The sequence below is a fragment of the Oncorhynchus clarkii genome, chromosome 15, assembly GCF_045791955.1.
Source record: "Oncorhynchus clarkii lewisi isolate Uvic-CL-2024 chromosome 15, UVic_Ocla_1.0, whole genome shotgun sequence".
Taxonomy (NCBI): domain Eukaryota; kingdom Metazoa; phylum Chordata; class Actinopteri; order Salmoniformes; family Salmonidae; genus Oncorhynchus; species Oncorhynchus clarkii.
Window position 1 is genome coordinate 30876999 of NC_092161.1, and position 14561 is coordinate 30891559.

General features: G+C 43.2%; 1 protein-coding gene across 1 annotated transcript in view; it reads right to left on the minus strand.

Moving 5' to 3' along the window:
- LOC139367202 (myosin VIIA and Rab interacting protein b) overlaps positions 1–14561 on the minus strand; it is a 164947-nt gene that overhangs the window by 75516 nt on the left and 74870 nt on the right. The window lies entirely within an intron of this gene.

The following is a 14561-nucleotide window of genomic DNA, read 5'->3' on the forward strand; positions in this document are numbered from 1 at the left end:
AGATTTAACTTTGGATTGGAGATGTTTGATGTGAGACTGGAAGGAGAGTTTACAGTCTAACCAGACACCTTGGTATTTGTAGTTGTCCACATATTCTAAGTCAGAGCCGTCCAAAGTAGTGATGTTGGACAGGCGGGCAGGTGTCGGCAGGTTGAAGAGCATGCATTTAGTTTTACTTGTATTTAAGAGCAATTGGATGCCACGGAAGGAGAGTTGTATGGCATTGAAGCTCGCCTGGAGGATTGTTAACACAGTGTCCAAAGAAGGGCCAAAAGTATACAGAATGGTGTCGTCTGCGTAGAGGTGGACCAGAGACTCACCAGCAGCAAGAGCGACATCATTCATGTATACAGAGAAGAGAGTCGGTCCAAGAATTGAACCCTGTGGCACCCCCATAGAGACTGCCAGAGGCCCGGACAACAGACCCTCCGATTTGACACACTGAACTCTATCAGAGAAGTAATTGGTGAACCAGGTGAGGCAATCATTTGAGAAACCAAGGCTGTCGAGTCTGCCGATGAGGATGTGGTGATTGACAGAGTCGAAAGCCTTGGCCAGGTCAATGAATACGGCTGCACAGTATTGTTTCTTATCGATGGCAGTTAAGATATCGTTTAGGACCTTGAGCGTGGCTGAGGTGCACCCACGACCAGCTCTGAAACCAGATTGCATAGCGGAGAAGGTATGGTGGGATTCGAAATGGTCAGTAATCTGTTTGTTGACTTGGCTTTCGAAGACCTTAGAAAGGCAGGGTAGGATAGATATAGGTCTGTAGCAGTTTGGGTCAAGAGTGGCCCCCCCTTTGAAGAGGGGGATGACCGCAGCTGCTTTCCAATCTTTGGGAATATCAGACGACACGACACGAAAGAGAGGTTGAACAGGCTAGTAATAGGGTTGGCAACAATTTCGGCAGATAATTTTAGAAAGAAAGGGTCCAGATTGCCTAGCTCGGCTGATTTGTAGGGGTCCAGATTTTGCAGCTCTTCAGAACATCAGCTGACTGGATTTGGGAAAAGGAGAAATGGGGAAGGCTTGGGCGAGTTGCTGTTGACCGGGGTAGGGGTAGCCAGGTGGAAAGCATGGCCAGCCGTAGAAAAATGCTTATAGAAATTCTCAATTATAGTGGATTTATCGGTGGTGACAGTGTTTCCTATCTTCAGTGCAATGGGCAGCTGGGAGGAGGTGTTCTTATTCTCCATGGACTTTACAGTGTCCCAGAACTTTTTTGAGTTTGTGTTGAAAGTAAATTTCTGCTTGAAAAAGCTAGCCTTGGCTTTTCTAACTGCCTGTGTATATTGGTTTCTAGCTTCCCTGAAAAGTTGCATATCACGGGGGCTGTTTCGATGCTAATGCAGAACGCCATAGGATGTTTTTGTGTTGGTTAAGGGCAGTCAGGTCTGGAGAGGACCAAGGGCTATATCTGTTCCTGGTTCTAAATTTCTTGAGTAGGGCATGCTTATTTAAGATGGTGAGGAAGGCATTTAAAAAAAAACAGACATCCTCTACTGACGGGATGAGATCAATATCCTTCCAGGATACCCCGGCCAGGTCGATTAGAAAGGCCAGCTCGCTGAAGTGTTTCAGGGAGCGTTTGACAGTGATGAGTGGAGGTCGTTTGACCGCTGACCCATTACGGATGCAGGCAATGAGGCAGTGATCGCTGAGATCTTGGTTGAAAACAGCAGAGGTGTATTTAGAGGGCAAGTTGGTTAGGATGATATCTATGAGGGTGTTTACAGCTTTGGGGTGGTAACTGGTAGGTTCATTGATAATTTGTGTGAGATTGAGGGCATCAAGCTTAGATTGTAGGATGGCTGGGGTGTTAAGCATGTTCCAGTTTAGGTCGCCTAGCAGCACGAGCTCTGAAGATAGATTGGCGGCAATCAGTTCACATATGATGTCCAGAGCACAGCTGGGGGCAGAGGGTGGTCTATAGCAGGCGGCAACGGTGAGAGACTTGTTTTTAGAGAGGTGGATTTTTAAAAGTAGAAGTTCAAATTGTTTGGGTACAGACCTGGATAGTAGGACAGAACTCTGCAGGCTACCTTTGCAGTAGATTGCAACACCGCCCCCTTTGGCCGTTCTATCTTGTCTGAAAATGTTGTAGTTAGGGATGAACATTTCAGAATTTTTGGTGGTCTTCCTAAGCCAGGATTCAGACACGGCAAGAACACCCGGGTTGGCAGAGTGTGCTAAAGCAGTGAATAAAACAAACTTTGGGAGGAGGCTTCTAATGTTAACATGCATGAAACCAAGGCTATTACGGTTACAGAAGTCATCAAAAGAGAGCGCCTGGGGAATAGGAGTGGAGCTAGGCACTGCAGGGACTGGATTCACCTCTACATCACCAGAGGAACAGAGGAGGAGTAGGATAAGGGTACGGCTAAAAGCTATGAGAATTGGTTGTCTAGAACATTTGCAACAGAGAGTAAAAGGAGGTTACTGGGGGCGATAAAATAGCTTCAAGGTATAATGTACAGACAAAGGTATGGTAGGATGCGAATACAGTGTAGTTAAACCTAGGTATTGAGTGATGATGAGAGAGATATTGTCTCTAGAAACATCACTGAAACCAGGTGATGTCATCGCATGTGTGTGTGGGGGAACTGAAAGGTTGGATAAGGTATAGTGAGCAGGGCTAGAGGCTCTACAGTGAAATAAGCCAATAAACACTAACCAGAAAAGCAATGGACAGACAAGGCATATTGACATTAAGGAGAGGCATGCTTAGCCGAGTGATCATAAGGGTCCAGTGAGTAGTGAGGTTGGTTGGGGTCACGGCGATTCAGACAGCTAGCCGGGACATCGGTAGCAAGCTAGCATAGGATGGAGGTCTGTTTTAGGCCACCTCGTGTGTTTCCATCGGTAGATTAGTGGGGTTCCGTGTGGAAGAGGGGATTTTGGCAAAATAGATATAGTTATAGTGACCCAAGAAAAATTGTCCGATAGACCTATTCAGATAGCAGCCGATAAGACAATTAATGATTAGCGGGCCGCAGATGGGCTTTCAGGTAACGTCGTGACGGAGGGGCTAGTTGGATAACTCCCTCGGGCAGATAACGTTGGTAGTCCAGTCGTGAAGGCTTGGTGGGGAAAAATAGGTCTGGTATGTTCTGGTCTGAGTCGCGTTGTACAAAACTGCCGATAGGTTTGAGCTAAAGGATAGCTGATGACCACAAACCGTTATTAGCTGAATACTAACGTTAGCCAGTAAACTGGCTTTTTTTAATTGGTGAGGTGGGTTGCAGGAGAGTGTTTTGAAGTTGAGTTTTTGGAAAATAAAAAATATAAAAGATATGCGAAGAAAGGTGTAAATATATATATACAGTGGGGCAAAAAAGTATTTAGTCAGCCACCAATTGTGCAAGTTCTCCCACTTAAAAAGATGAGAGAGGCCTGTAATTTTCATCATAGGTACACTTCAACTATGACAGACAAAATGAGAAAAAAATACAGAAAATCACATTGTAGGATTTTTTATGAATTTATTTGCAAATTATGGTGGAAAATAAGTATTTGGTCACCTACAAACAAGCAAGATTTCTGGCTCTCACAGACCAGTAACTTCTTCTTTAAGAGGCTCCTCTGTCCTCCACTCGTTACCTGTATTAATGGCACCTGTTTGAACTTGTTATCAGTATAAAAGACACCTGTCCACAACCTCAAACAGTCACACTCCAAACTCCACTATGGCCAAGACCAAAGAGCTGTCAAAGGACACCAGAAACAAAATTGTAGACCTGCACCAGGCTGGGAAGACTGAATCTGCAAAAGGTAAGCAGCTTGGTTTGAAGAAATCAACTGTGGGAGCAATTATTAGGAAATGGAAGACATACAAGACCACTGATAATCTCCCTCGATCTGGGGCTCCACGCAAGATCTCACCCCATGGGGTCAAAATGATCACAAGAACGGTGAGCAAAAATCCCAGAACCACACCTATGATGAAACCACACCCAGACCTAGTGAATGACCTGCAGAGAGCTGGGACCAAAGTAATAAAACCTACCATCAGTAACACACTACGCCGCCAGGGGCTCAAATCCTGCAGTGCCAGACGTGTCCCCCTGCTTAAGCCAGTACATGTCCAGGCCTGTCTGAAGTTTGCTAGAGAGCATTTGGATGATCCAGAAGAAGATTGGGAGAATGTCATATGGTCAGATCAAACCAAAATATAACTTTTTGGTAAAAACTCAACTCGTCATGTTTGGAGGACAAAGAATGCTGAGTTGCATCCAAAGAACACCATACCTACTGTGAAGCATGGGGGTGGAAACATCATGCTTTGAGGCTGTTTTTCTGCAAAGGGACCAGGACGACTGATCCGTGTAAAGGAAAGAATGAACGGGGCCATGTATCGTGAGATTTTGAGTGAAAACCTCCTTCCATCAGCAAGGGCATTGAAGATGAAACGTGGCTGGGTCTTTCAGCATGACAATGATCCCAAACAGGAGTGGCTTCGTAAGAAGCATTTCAAGGTCCTGGAGTGGCCTAGCCAGTCTCCAGATCTCAACCCAATAGAAAATCTTTGGAGGGAGTTGAAAGTCGGTGTTGCCCAGCAACAGCCCCAAAACATCACTGCTCTAGAGGAGATCTGCATGGAGGAATGGGCCAAAATACCAGCAACAGTGTGTGAAAACCTTGTGAAGACTTACAGAAAACGTTTGACCTCTGTCATTGCCAACAAAGGTATATAACAAAGTATTGAGATAAACTTTTGTTATTGACCAAATACTTATTTTCCACCATAATTTGCAAATAAATTCATTAAAAATCCTACAATGTGATTTTCTGGATTTTTTTTCTCATTTTGTCTGTCATAGTTGAAGTGTACCTATGATGAAAATTACAGGCCTCTCTCATCTTTTTAAGTGGGAGAACTTGCACAATTGGTGGCTGACTAAATACTTTTTTCCCCCACTGTATATACGGGACACGACAAGACGAGTACAAAGGACGTCTGACTGCTATGCCATCTTGGGAATCAACCTTTAGCCTCTAAACTTGCGCGCAACGCAATACTATGCCAGCATTACTGGATGTGTTCTAATGTAGTAACAAAACAAATAATAATGATGTCGCTTGCTGTGATTGAACACACACAAGAAACAAAGCGGAAGAAAAAGGACTGAAAAAGAAAGGAGCTACAGACACAACACTTTGGGAAGGGCCGGGATCATTTGGGCTGCCAATCCCAGTTTTAGCCAATAGAAACAAACCAGCTGTCCAGAGTTCGGCTATTTGATCAATTCATTCCTTGAACCAAACCATCAAAAGGATTTCCCTTCTCTTACCGCATCAGGCTGTTCATCGCTGAACAGTGTGCCTCGTCCCAAATGGCGCCCTATCACAAGTCTACCTCCTTTGAACAAAGAAATATGGGCTCAGTTTTGGGAATAGACTGCCATTTGGGACACAGTCTGTATCTCTCCCTGCACACACTATGTCCAGAAAATTATATTATTATTATTCCAGGTATAATGACTTATTTACATGTACCTTTCTGTATGCAGTATATGTTGTATCGCTTACTGTACACATGTCGCTTCCTGTGCATCCACGGTGGTTGTATTAGCCAGTCCTATGGGGCTTGTATGAAGGTGAGAGAGAGGGTGAGTTTAACTCACGGTGGGAGAGTAAATTATTTACACTCCTCTCCTCCAGGATTTACTGTGCTCAGAGTAACTCTTCTACAGCTTCCATTGATCCTACACCCCGCACCCACACACCCACACACCTCCCTCGTCCTCTTATATCCATCCAGTTAGTTGGATCTATCCACAGAGATTTATAATTGAATTCATTGGATTATTTCTCCACAACGAAAAGCCACATACTGCAACATGATCTTCTAAACCTGGGTAGTGTAGAGCACATATTAGTACTGCTGGGATAATGAAGGCAGCCTGCAGTGGAAGGGCGGTTCCAGACGTGTGTGTGTGTGTGTGTGTGTCTGTGAGAGAGAGAGACTAATCTGCAATATCCCAACTTTAGTAATACTCATCCTCCAGCTCATCCTCATCCTGGAGGAATCGCTGATTGTGTTCCATACGCATCATTAGCCATGGTATATTAATACGATGAACCAACGTTCATATGCACAGTTCATAACCCACACACTGTTGCACATGTGCGCGCGCGCGCGCGCACACACACACACACACACACACACACACACACACACACACAAACACAGCCAAAAGACACTTAGCTACCGTATCCAACAATACAAAGGAGGTCATGTGACGAAGGGCGGGGATTGGCTAATTTTAGACAAAAAAAAGAAAAGAGGATATGCTGTATCTATTGGCAATGAATATGAAAAGCGATCAAAACATTTGTGTAAAACATTAAATAAAACAAGTGCATAACATTCTAAACAACAGGCTTTCGCATTGAGGAGTAAGAATGTTATTCATATGTATCCCTTACGTGTATATGAAACCCAGATGATGGTTTTGATTGACCAAAACCCATTTTAGTGAGGCTCCCTAGCGCTAAATGACTAACCTAACGATGAGGGGCCAGCTGGATGATAACTCTGGGGAGGCAGGTAGTCGAGTGGTTAGAGCGCTGGGCCAGTAAACGAAAGGTTGCTGGAGTGAATCCCCGAACTGACAAGGTAAAAAAATCTGTTGTCCTGCCCCTGAACAAGGCAGTTAACCCACTGTTCCCCGGTAGGCCGTCATTGTAAATAACAATTTGTTCTTAACTGACTTGTCTAGTTAACTAAAAGGTCAAATTTAAAACTGAAAAAATAAAATGATAGCTCGGTATCAAGCCATGCAGGCCATTAGGCTAAAAGAGCAACGTAACGTAGACATATACCCAAGGACAGAGAGCCATTTCGACACACCTGGTATTCATACCACTGGTGCAGCTGGACAGGACACACACGGAAGCATACACTGTGTGTGTGTGTGTGTGTGTGTGTGTGTGTGTGTGTGTGTGTGAGAGAGAGAGAGAGAGAGAGAGAGAGAGAGAAGTAGGCAGCTGACGGCTAGCCCTGCTGAGCCTGTGTATAATTTGGGAGAGCAGCGGCCTCTGGGCCCGTATTCATACTCTGTGTAACCCATCCCAGGGCTAACAGTGAGCGTCTGGGAACCATCAATCCAGGTGGAATAACAGCAGGGAGATATTTCATCATGGAGCACAGCCTGGGGATTTACAACCTCTCCCTCTCCCAAAGGCTTTATTCTACAGAGGTATGGACTAGGCACCTTAAATAGACCAAAGACAGAAAGTCTTCAAGTGCACACATAGAACTCCTATACATTCTATATGTAATTCTATGTTCACATATGGCTATCACACACACACACACACACACTTGGCTACCCTCCTACACCTACGTCTTTCCTCAGCATCAGAGATGTCTGGCTGGTGGGCTCTCCACTGCAGAGAGATGAAAGGCCTGGTCCTGTGTCCCAAATGGCACTCTTTTGCCTTTACAGTGCACCGCTTTTGATCCGGGCCTGTAGTAGGGCTGTGGTCAAAAGTAGTACACTGTGAAGGGAAAAGGGTTCCATTTGGGAAGCAAGCCCTGATCAAAGCCTTCCTGTGATGTGGAAGAGAACTTTTTGACCATGCTGCTCTCCCTACACAAACCCCAGGTTAACTTTATTATAAGGCCATTCTGGCCTTCATTCAGACCAGCAAAGAAGGAGAGTGCGTGTGTGTGTGTGTGTGTGTGTGTGATCCTAAGTGTGTGTGTTTTTGTGTACGTGTGTGTGTGTCAGTAGTGGAAAAAGTACCCAATTTAAATACTTGAGTAAAAGTAAAGATAACTTAAAAGAAGATGACTCAAGTAAAAGTCACCCAGTAAAATACTACTTGAGTAAAAGTCTGAAAGTATTTGGTTTTAAATGTACTTAAGTATCAAAAGTAAACATATAAATAATTTAACATTTCTTATATTAAGCAAACCAGACAACACGATTTTCACATTTGTGTTTAGTGAGTCTGCTAGATCAAAGGCAGTAAGGATGACCAGGGATGTTCTCTTTATAAGTGCGTGAATTAGACAATTTTACTGTCCTGCTAAGCATTCAAAGTGTAACGAGTACTTTTGGGTGTCAGGGAAAATGTATGTAAAAAGTATGTAAAAAGTACATGCTTTTTTTCCGGGAAAAAAGTAAAAGTTGTCAAAAATATAAATAGTAAAGTACAGATACCCCAAAAAATGACTTATTAAGTAGTAGTAAAAGGTATTTTTACTTAAGTACTTTGCACCACTTGTCACGTTCGTTGACGGAAGAATCAGACCAAGGCGCAGCGTGTGTAGAGTTCCACATATTTTAATTAATTGAAACTCACCAAACAAAACAATCAAGCACAAACGAACCGTGAAGCCAATGGCGTGCACACAGGCAACTAACCAAAAAACAAGATCCCACAAACTAAAGGTGGAAAAAAGGCTGCCTAAGTATGATCTCCAATCAGAGACAACGACAGACAGCTGCCTCTGATTGGGAACCATACCCGGCCAACAAAGAAATAGAAAAACTAGAATGCCCACCCAAATCACACCCTGAACTAAACAAATAGAGAAATAAAAAGGCTCTTTAAGGTTAGGGCGTGACACCACTGGTGTGTGTGTCCATATAACTGTGTGTGTGTGTGTGTGTGTGTGTGTGTATATATAACTTTGTGTGCCTGTATGTGTGCGTGTGTGTTTGTTTGTGTGTGTGTGCATATAACTGTGTGCCAATGTGTGTGTGTGTATATAAGGCTTTATGAATAAATCATAGTGGGGGTAAATGAGCCTTAACAAGCCCCTGAGTGACGCTTAAGTTCGGCCAACTTTTTTCATTAGCTTGTCTTTACTATTTAGTCAATAATTAATTTCCCTCTCATTCTCTATGTATGGAACATATTACTACTGCCCTTTAGAAGACTGGTGAGAATTGGGATGCATCGCAAATGGCACACTATTTGCTCTATAGCTTTTGACCAGGGCCCACAGCTCTATTTAAGGAACAGTGTGCCATTTGGGACACACCCTGGCCTTCATGCAGCAGCAGTGTTAGGGCCAGATTTACGAAGCATTTACCAGGTGCAAAGTATAACTGCACCTAATGTGCCAAGTACTTACGGCAGGGTAGAGTATATGGCAGTAGAAAGGAGCACCAAAGTGGTGGGAACCAGAGTTTTCCATGACCACGTGGTTCAGGGAAAAACTCCTGGTCCATATACTTTTGTTACGGAGACAGAGAGAGCAGAGAGAGCCCATGGACTACGCCTTCTAGCTTACCGACATCTCTTTTCCATTCTTCTGAGCAGAAAAATGACTTCAATAAGACATAGAAGCAGAAACAGCAGACAAGGGCATTTCTCTCTCAAACCTCTGACTTCAAGAAGACGTGAGGAAGAAATGCTGTGCACGTGCGATTGACAGTAAGTAATGTGCTGCTGCCTGCATTCGTTTGATTTCTGTTTTTGGAGAACTGTGGTAGAGGAGCAGACCTGGTGCTTAGCATTCGCTTGCGTGGGTGTGTGGATGACTGCTGCTGCAGCTGAGAGAGGGAGAGAAAGAGAACGAACAAACATAGCACAGACTCCAGACATTAACCACCTGGGTTGGCCTTCTCTCTGCCAATGCAACAAGCAGCTGCAAATAGGCTGTCATTAAATTAAGTTTGTGGTTAATTGCGGTAAAAAAGTAATTCTGCTCATAGATTATGCATGTATGAACAACATATTGACAGATCCAGCCCAAAGTGGGAGGTTGAAAAAAAAGACTTAGTGGCCAAAGTACCATAACATATCTTTAAATCAGTATTCTACTGTATAGCAAATACTGTACTGTCATCGTCTCCATTATCAATCAATACTGTTTCAATCTATCACACTGCTACTTCCCGCTCTTTGAAACTGGTCCAGGGCCAGTTGTTTAAATTGGCTGATAATGAGTGGGGTAAGAATAATCGATCCCAAATCAGTTGCCATGAGCAGAAAGAAATGTTGTTTTTAAAGGGCCTTTCTTCGACATTATGTGTGCAACTTTTATGTTTTCATGATTAGACTTGGATGTGCTTTGGCCAGAAGATACTTCCTATTTGTCCATCACTTCCATGTCAGAGCAGAGGCACATGACAGCCATAAATCGTGCAGTGGGGGTTATCGGCACTCGCCTAACATGGCTGTCTCCAGGCGGTTGATTGAGATGGTCTGGCTGAGGAGGGCGCTTGCTGGACTCCTCTCCTGGAACTATATCTCATCTTAGCTAGCAGGGCTAAAATGGTTAGCATGCTACACTAATGTGTTACGCTAAAGTAAATATATCAACTCTATCCATCATCAGCAGGTTTACACTGAGGTGACACACTCTCATGAGGTCGTTACCTCCAACTTGGGGGATTTACTTCAAACGCTGAAGTGTCTTAGTCATTTACAGTAGTCGTCTGTCAAAGCTGCGTGACTCTTGGCTGACTCGTTTTGCACTGGAGCTAGCGAGCTAAGGTAAACCACTCCAGGTTACATAGAGTACATCTCTTTGTAGCCCCCACACAGCACAAAGCCTAGATAAGGTCTTTTTCTCTCTCTCTACTTATTCGTTACAGTAGTCGTCTGCCAAAGACTCCTGGCTGACTCTTTAAACTAGCTTTTGCTTTAGAGCTATCAAGCTAAGCTAACCCAAGTTACAGTACAGTGCATCTTTCTGTAGCACAGCACAAAGACTAGAGAAGGGCTTCTCTCTCTACTGGAACTAACTCACCCCATGTTATAGCTCTCTTTAGCCTCCTCCCAGCACACAGCCAAGATACGCCTCCATCCACTTGTATTGAAATCTCAGGTTGCTTTGAAGGCCAAAATAATGACAACTGTCACCAGATTTACAGACTAAGTAATTTGCTAAGCGTCACACATGCCTAGCGTCAGCCATTTCATTTCTATGGTTTGTTTGTACAGTTCATGTTATAGCCGGTGCCAGAAGACACTGATTGCAACCATCCTCTTGGTTATTCGCCAGCCACTTTGCTAAGTTTGTTTCTGTTGTTTTATTGCACTTCTCAGGTGAATTCTCCAGGTGAATCTGGCAGCTGGTGGACCCACTCTCCTTCCTCTCTTCATCCCTCGCCCTCTCTAGTTGAGTGTGGCAGCTGGTGGCAGGTGGAGTTGGTGCTGGACTGACTGACCTCGAAATGAACCGTGAAGTGTTTGAAGACCCAGAGTCTCCCCAACTCCTTCTCCTTCCCACCTCCTCCCCACTAAGATCTCTCTATGGGCAGACGACTAGCGCTGTACTAAGCAACCATCCAGCAGCAGGAGTCTACTGCTGCATAGCACAGAGAAATTGGCTGATTTTAAAGATTGAAGAAGAAGGAAAAAAACTCTAAGGATATTCTTAGGAAGGATAGAGAGAGAGGGCAGAGAAAATCCCCCTCTCTCCTATTTTGTGATCCACAGAGAGCCGATAGTTCTACTACTCACCATCAGCCCCACTACCGTACGGCTACGCTGCTAACTCTTAGCATGGCGCCCGGTATTCGAGCCCATCGAACTAAGTGACATAACAGTAAATAAGGGCCAGTGATCTCTATTGGGAGATAAAGCACAGTTCCCCTCCCTCTTTTACTTCAAATGGCACCCTATTCCCTATATAGTGCACTACTTTTGGGCTCCGGTCAAATGTAGCGCACTATATAGGAAATAGGGTGCCATTTGCGACGCAGCATGTGTGTCTCTGTCCCGTGACTGATGAAACCCGTCCCAGAGGGAAGGGAATGAGGCACAGCGCATGCCATTACCACGTTACGCACAGACGAACACTGGGTGAGGGATGGAGAGAAACGGAGACGAGTGGAGTGAGAGAATGGGGAAATGGAGAAGTGTGTGAGGATAGACTAGAACACCTGCAGTCCTCTTAGGCTCCCCTGGATGCGCAATGCAAGCGCACACACACTACGAACACAAGTCTCACCACAGATCCCCAGAGCTTCTATTTAAAATATGATCAGAGATACTCTCAATAAAGTCACACTAAGTGATTTCCCCCATTGAGATGCCATGCAGCATAATTACACGTAGCAGTAACCTTGTCAAAGTATGCAGCAGGGAGTTTTATTATTGATATGATGATGCATTTTTGATGAGGAGTTTATCCATAACATCATCATTTACAGAAATTATTAAAGTTTAGGGATAAACAACCAACACACAGCTCCCAAGATGAGCTATGCCACGGGTTTTAGGTAACATAAAAGATAGAGGGAGAGAGCGTGTGTGTATGTATGTTTGTTTTCTTCAGTGTATGTGTGCATGACAACCTATGTACCACAGTGATAGATGAAGTGTCATCTCTCCTTGGATATGCTTCTCTAAGATCCTACTGTCTCCCGACCACACACACACACACACACACACACACACGCACACACACGCACGCGCGCACACGCACACTTGCGTCCAGGGTTGGGGAGTAACGGATTACATGCAAGGGATTACAAAAAACAGTAACTGTTTTTTTTACGTTACCAGCAAAAAGATATATTATAATCAGATTACATATACTTTTGAAAAACTAGATGATTACTTCGAGGATTACTTTTAAATTCAGAAAGGATGTTTGCGGGAAAAAAAATATTTAACACTTCTCTGTTTTCTCAATGACATTCAAATAAGCATTGAAAAAAACTGCAAGTTTATGTTTGTTCCACCTGAGCGAGACTGACCACAAGTCAGAGACCACTATAACACCACTATAACACACAATGTGTTTGATGGATCAAGCTGTGTCTTCCAATGTAATTTGAATAAACGCTTGGAGGTGAGAATGACAGCAGTGGTGTCGTCTACGGCGATACAGATATCACTTATTATTGATATCTACATAACGCATTGATGTGAATCACACTGCTGATCTCTCATTTAGCTATTTGTGCCGTACGGATTGTGGTTGTTGTGGATGGCTGTTCACAAATCTAAATATGTATTTGAACTCAATAATGGTTGAATTCAAGAATAAGTAATTATTTGAACTCAATAATGGTTGAATTCAAGAAGTTTAAGCTGCCTATCAATCATTGTTTTTGAAACAGGTGGACAGCCAGTGAAAAATGCGCTCTTACAACAGCTGCATAGTGCAGATCCCAGCCTATGGAATACAAGTGGGGCTTTTATTGCTCAATCTAATTCATGCTGATAAAAAAAATCCCTAGGCCTAATGGACACATGCTCAAACTCACACTCTTTTCATAGACTTAAAGGGGCAATCTGTAGTTCACACATCCATTTTTGGACTTACAACTTATAAATTATATATATATCCATTGATTGTTGAAGAATATAACTTATAAATGCCTCATGAGCTTAGTTCAACTGTCACACTCCATGAGAATCCAAATATAAGCTTTTTTTCTCCAATGTTTATAAACATTGTAAACGTAAACAAACACTGTATAGCCTCAGAACAGCGGGTTAAAACAATACTGTTGATATCATGGATGGTCAGTCCTTGCATCCATAGCTCTGTCTATTAATCTGAGAGTGGTTACATTTCTCCAGGCCCCTCCCTCAGCTTTTTACCAACACAGAGGCGGGGCAGGTGTTTTGTCATCTGTGGATTTGCCCTTGAAACAGCTGCATATTATCAAGATATGAAAGTGTCACCAACAAAAATATAAATCATAGGCCTATAGCAAATGCAGCATTTGGCATTCATTTTTCACATGTAAATAGCACTTTTCAGTCGTGCTCAAAGCATGCCATTCCATGAGCGCAGCATTTATTTGTCAACTCTAATCAATGAGCCCAATCAGTCCTCCATCACAACAAAATCATAAACAACAGAGTAATAAGTCCTTCGTTTTGAGGTTATGCTCAGGTAAAACAATTAGGCTAATCTATACTTCCATATTTCCAAGTCCTATTCTTGAAGATCCAGGGGTATAACATTTATTGGAATGACTGGAATTCTGATAGAATTTTAAATAATTATTGTATGTAGTAGAAAGTGATGGGTTAGAAGAAGCCTACATAACCAACCCATAAAGTAAAACGTAACATCCATATGTGGCCAGCTATGTAAACTTTAACATTGATTTATCTTGCAATAGATTTCGTTCAATTGGTAACATACATTGTTGTCTTCTTCTAATGCCTCTTAAGGGGAAAGTCATCTAAAAGTAACTGAATGTAATCAAATTACGTTAATGAGTTTGTGTAATCCAAAAGTTACGTTACCGATTACAATTTTGGACAGGTAACTAGTAACTGTAACAGATTACATTTAGAAAGTAACCTACCCAACCCTGGTTGCGTCACACATACCTGATACACAATATAACTAATCCCCAATGAAACCCTTTCACCTATACAGTGCACTACTTTTGACCAAGGCCCATGGTATGCCTGGGTGTGGTGTTATTATGATCGAGTGACCCATTAAAACACACGCCCTGAACCCCCCCCCCCCCCACACACACACACACACACACACACACAAATCCATCCCTGAAGAGAGGTTGAAATATTGTTACTTGAATCTTATCATTAGCTATTTACATAGTTCCACTTTTTTCCATAGAGTCAGATCATTGTCAAACCAGATGACAGTAGAG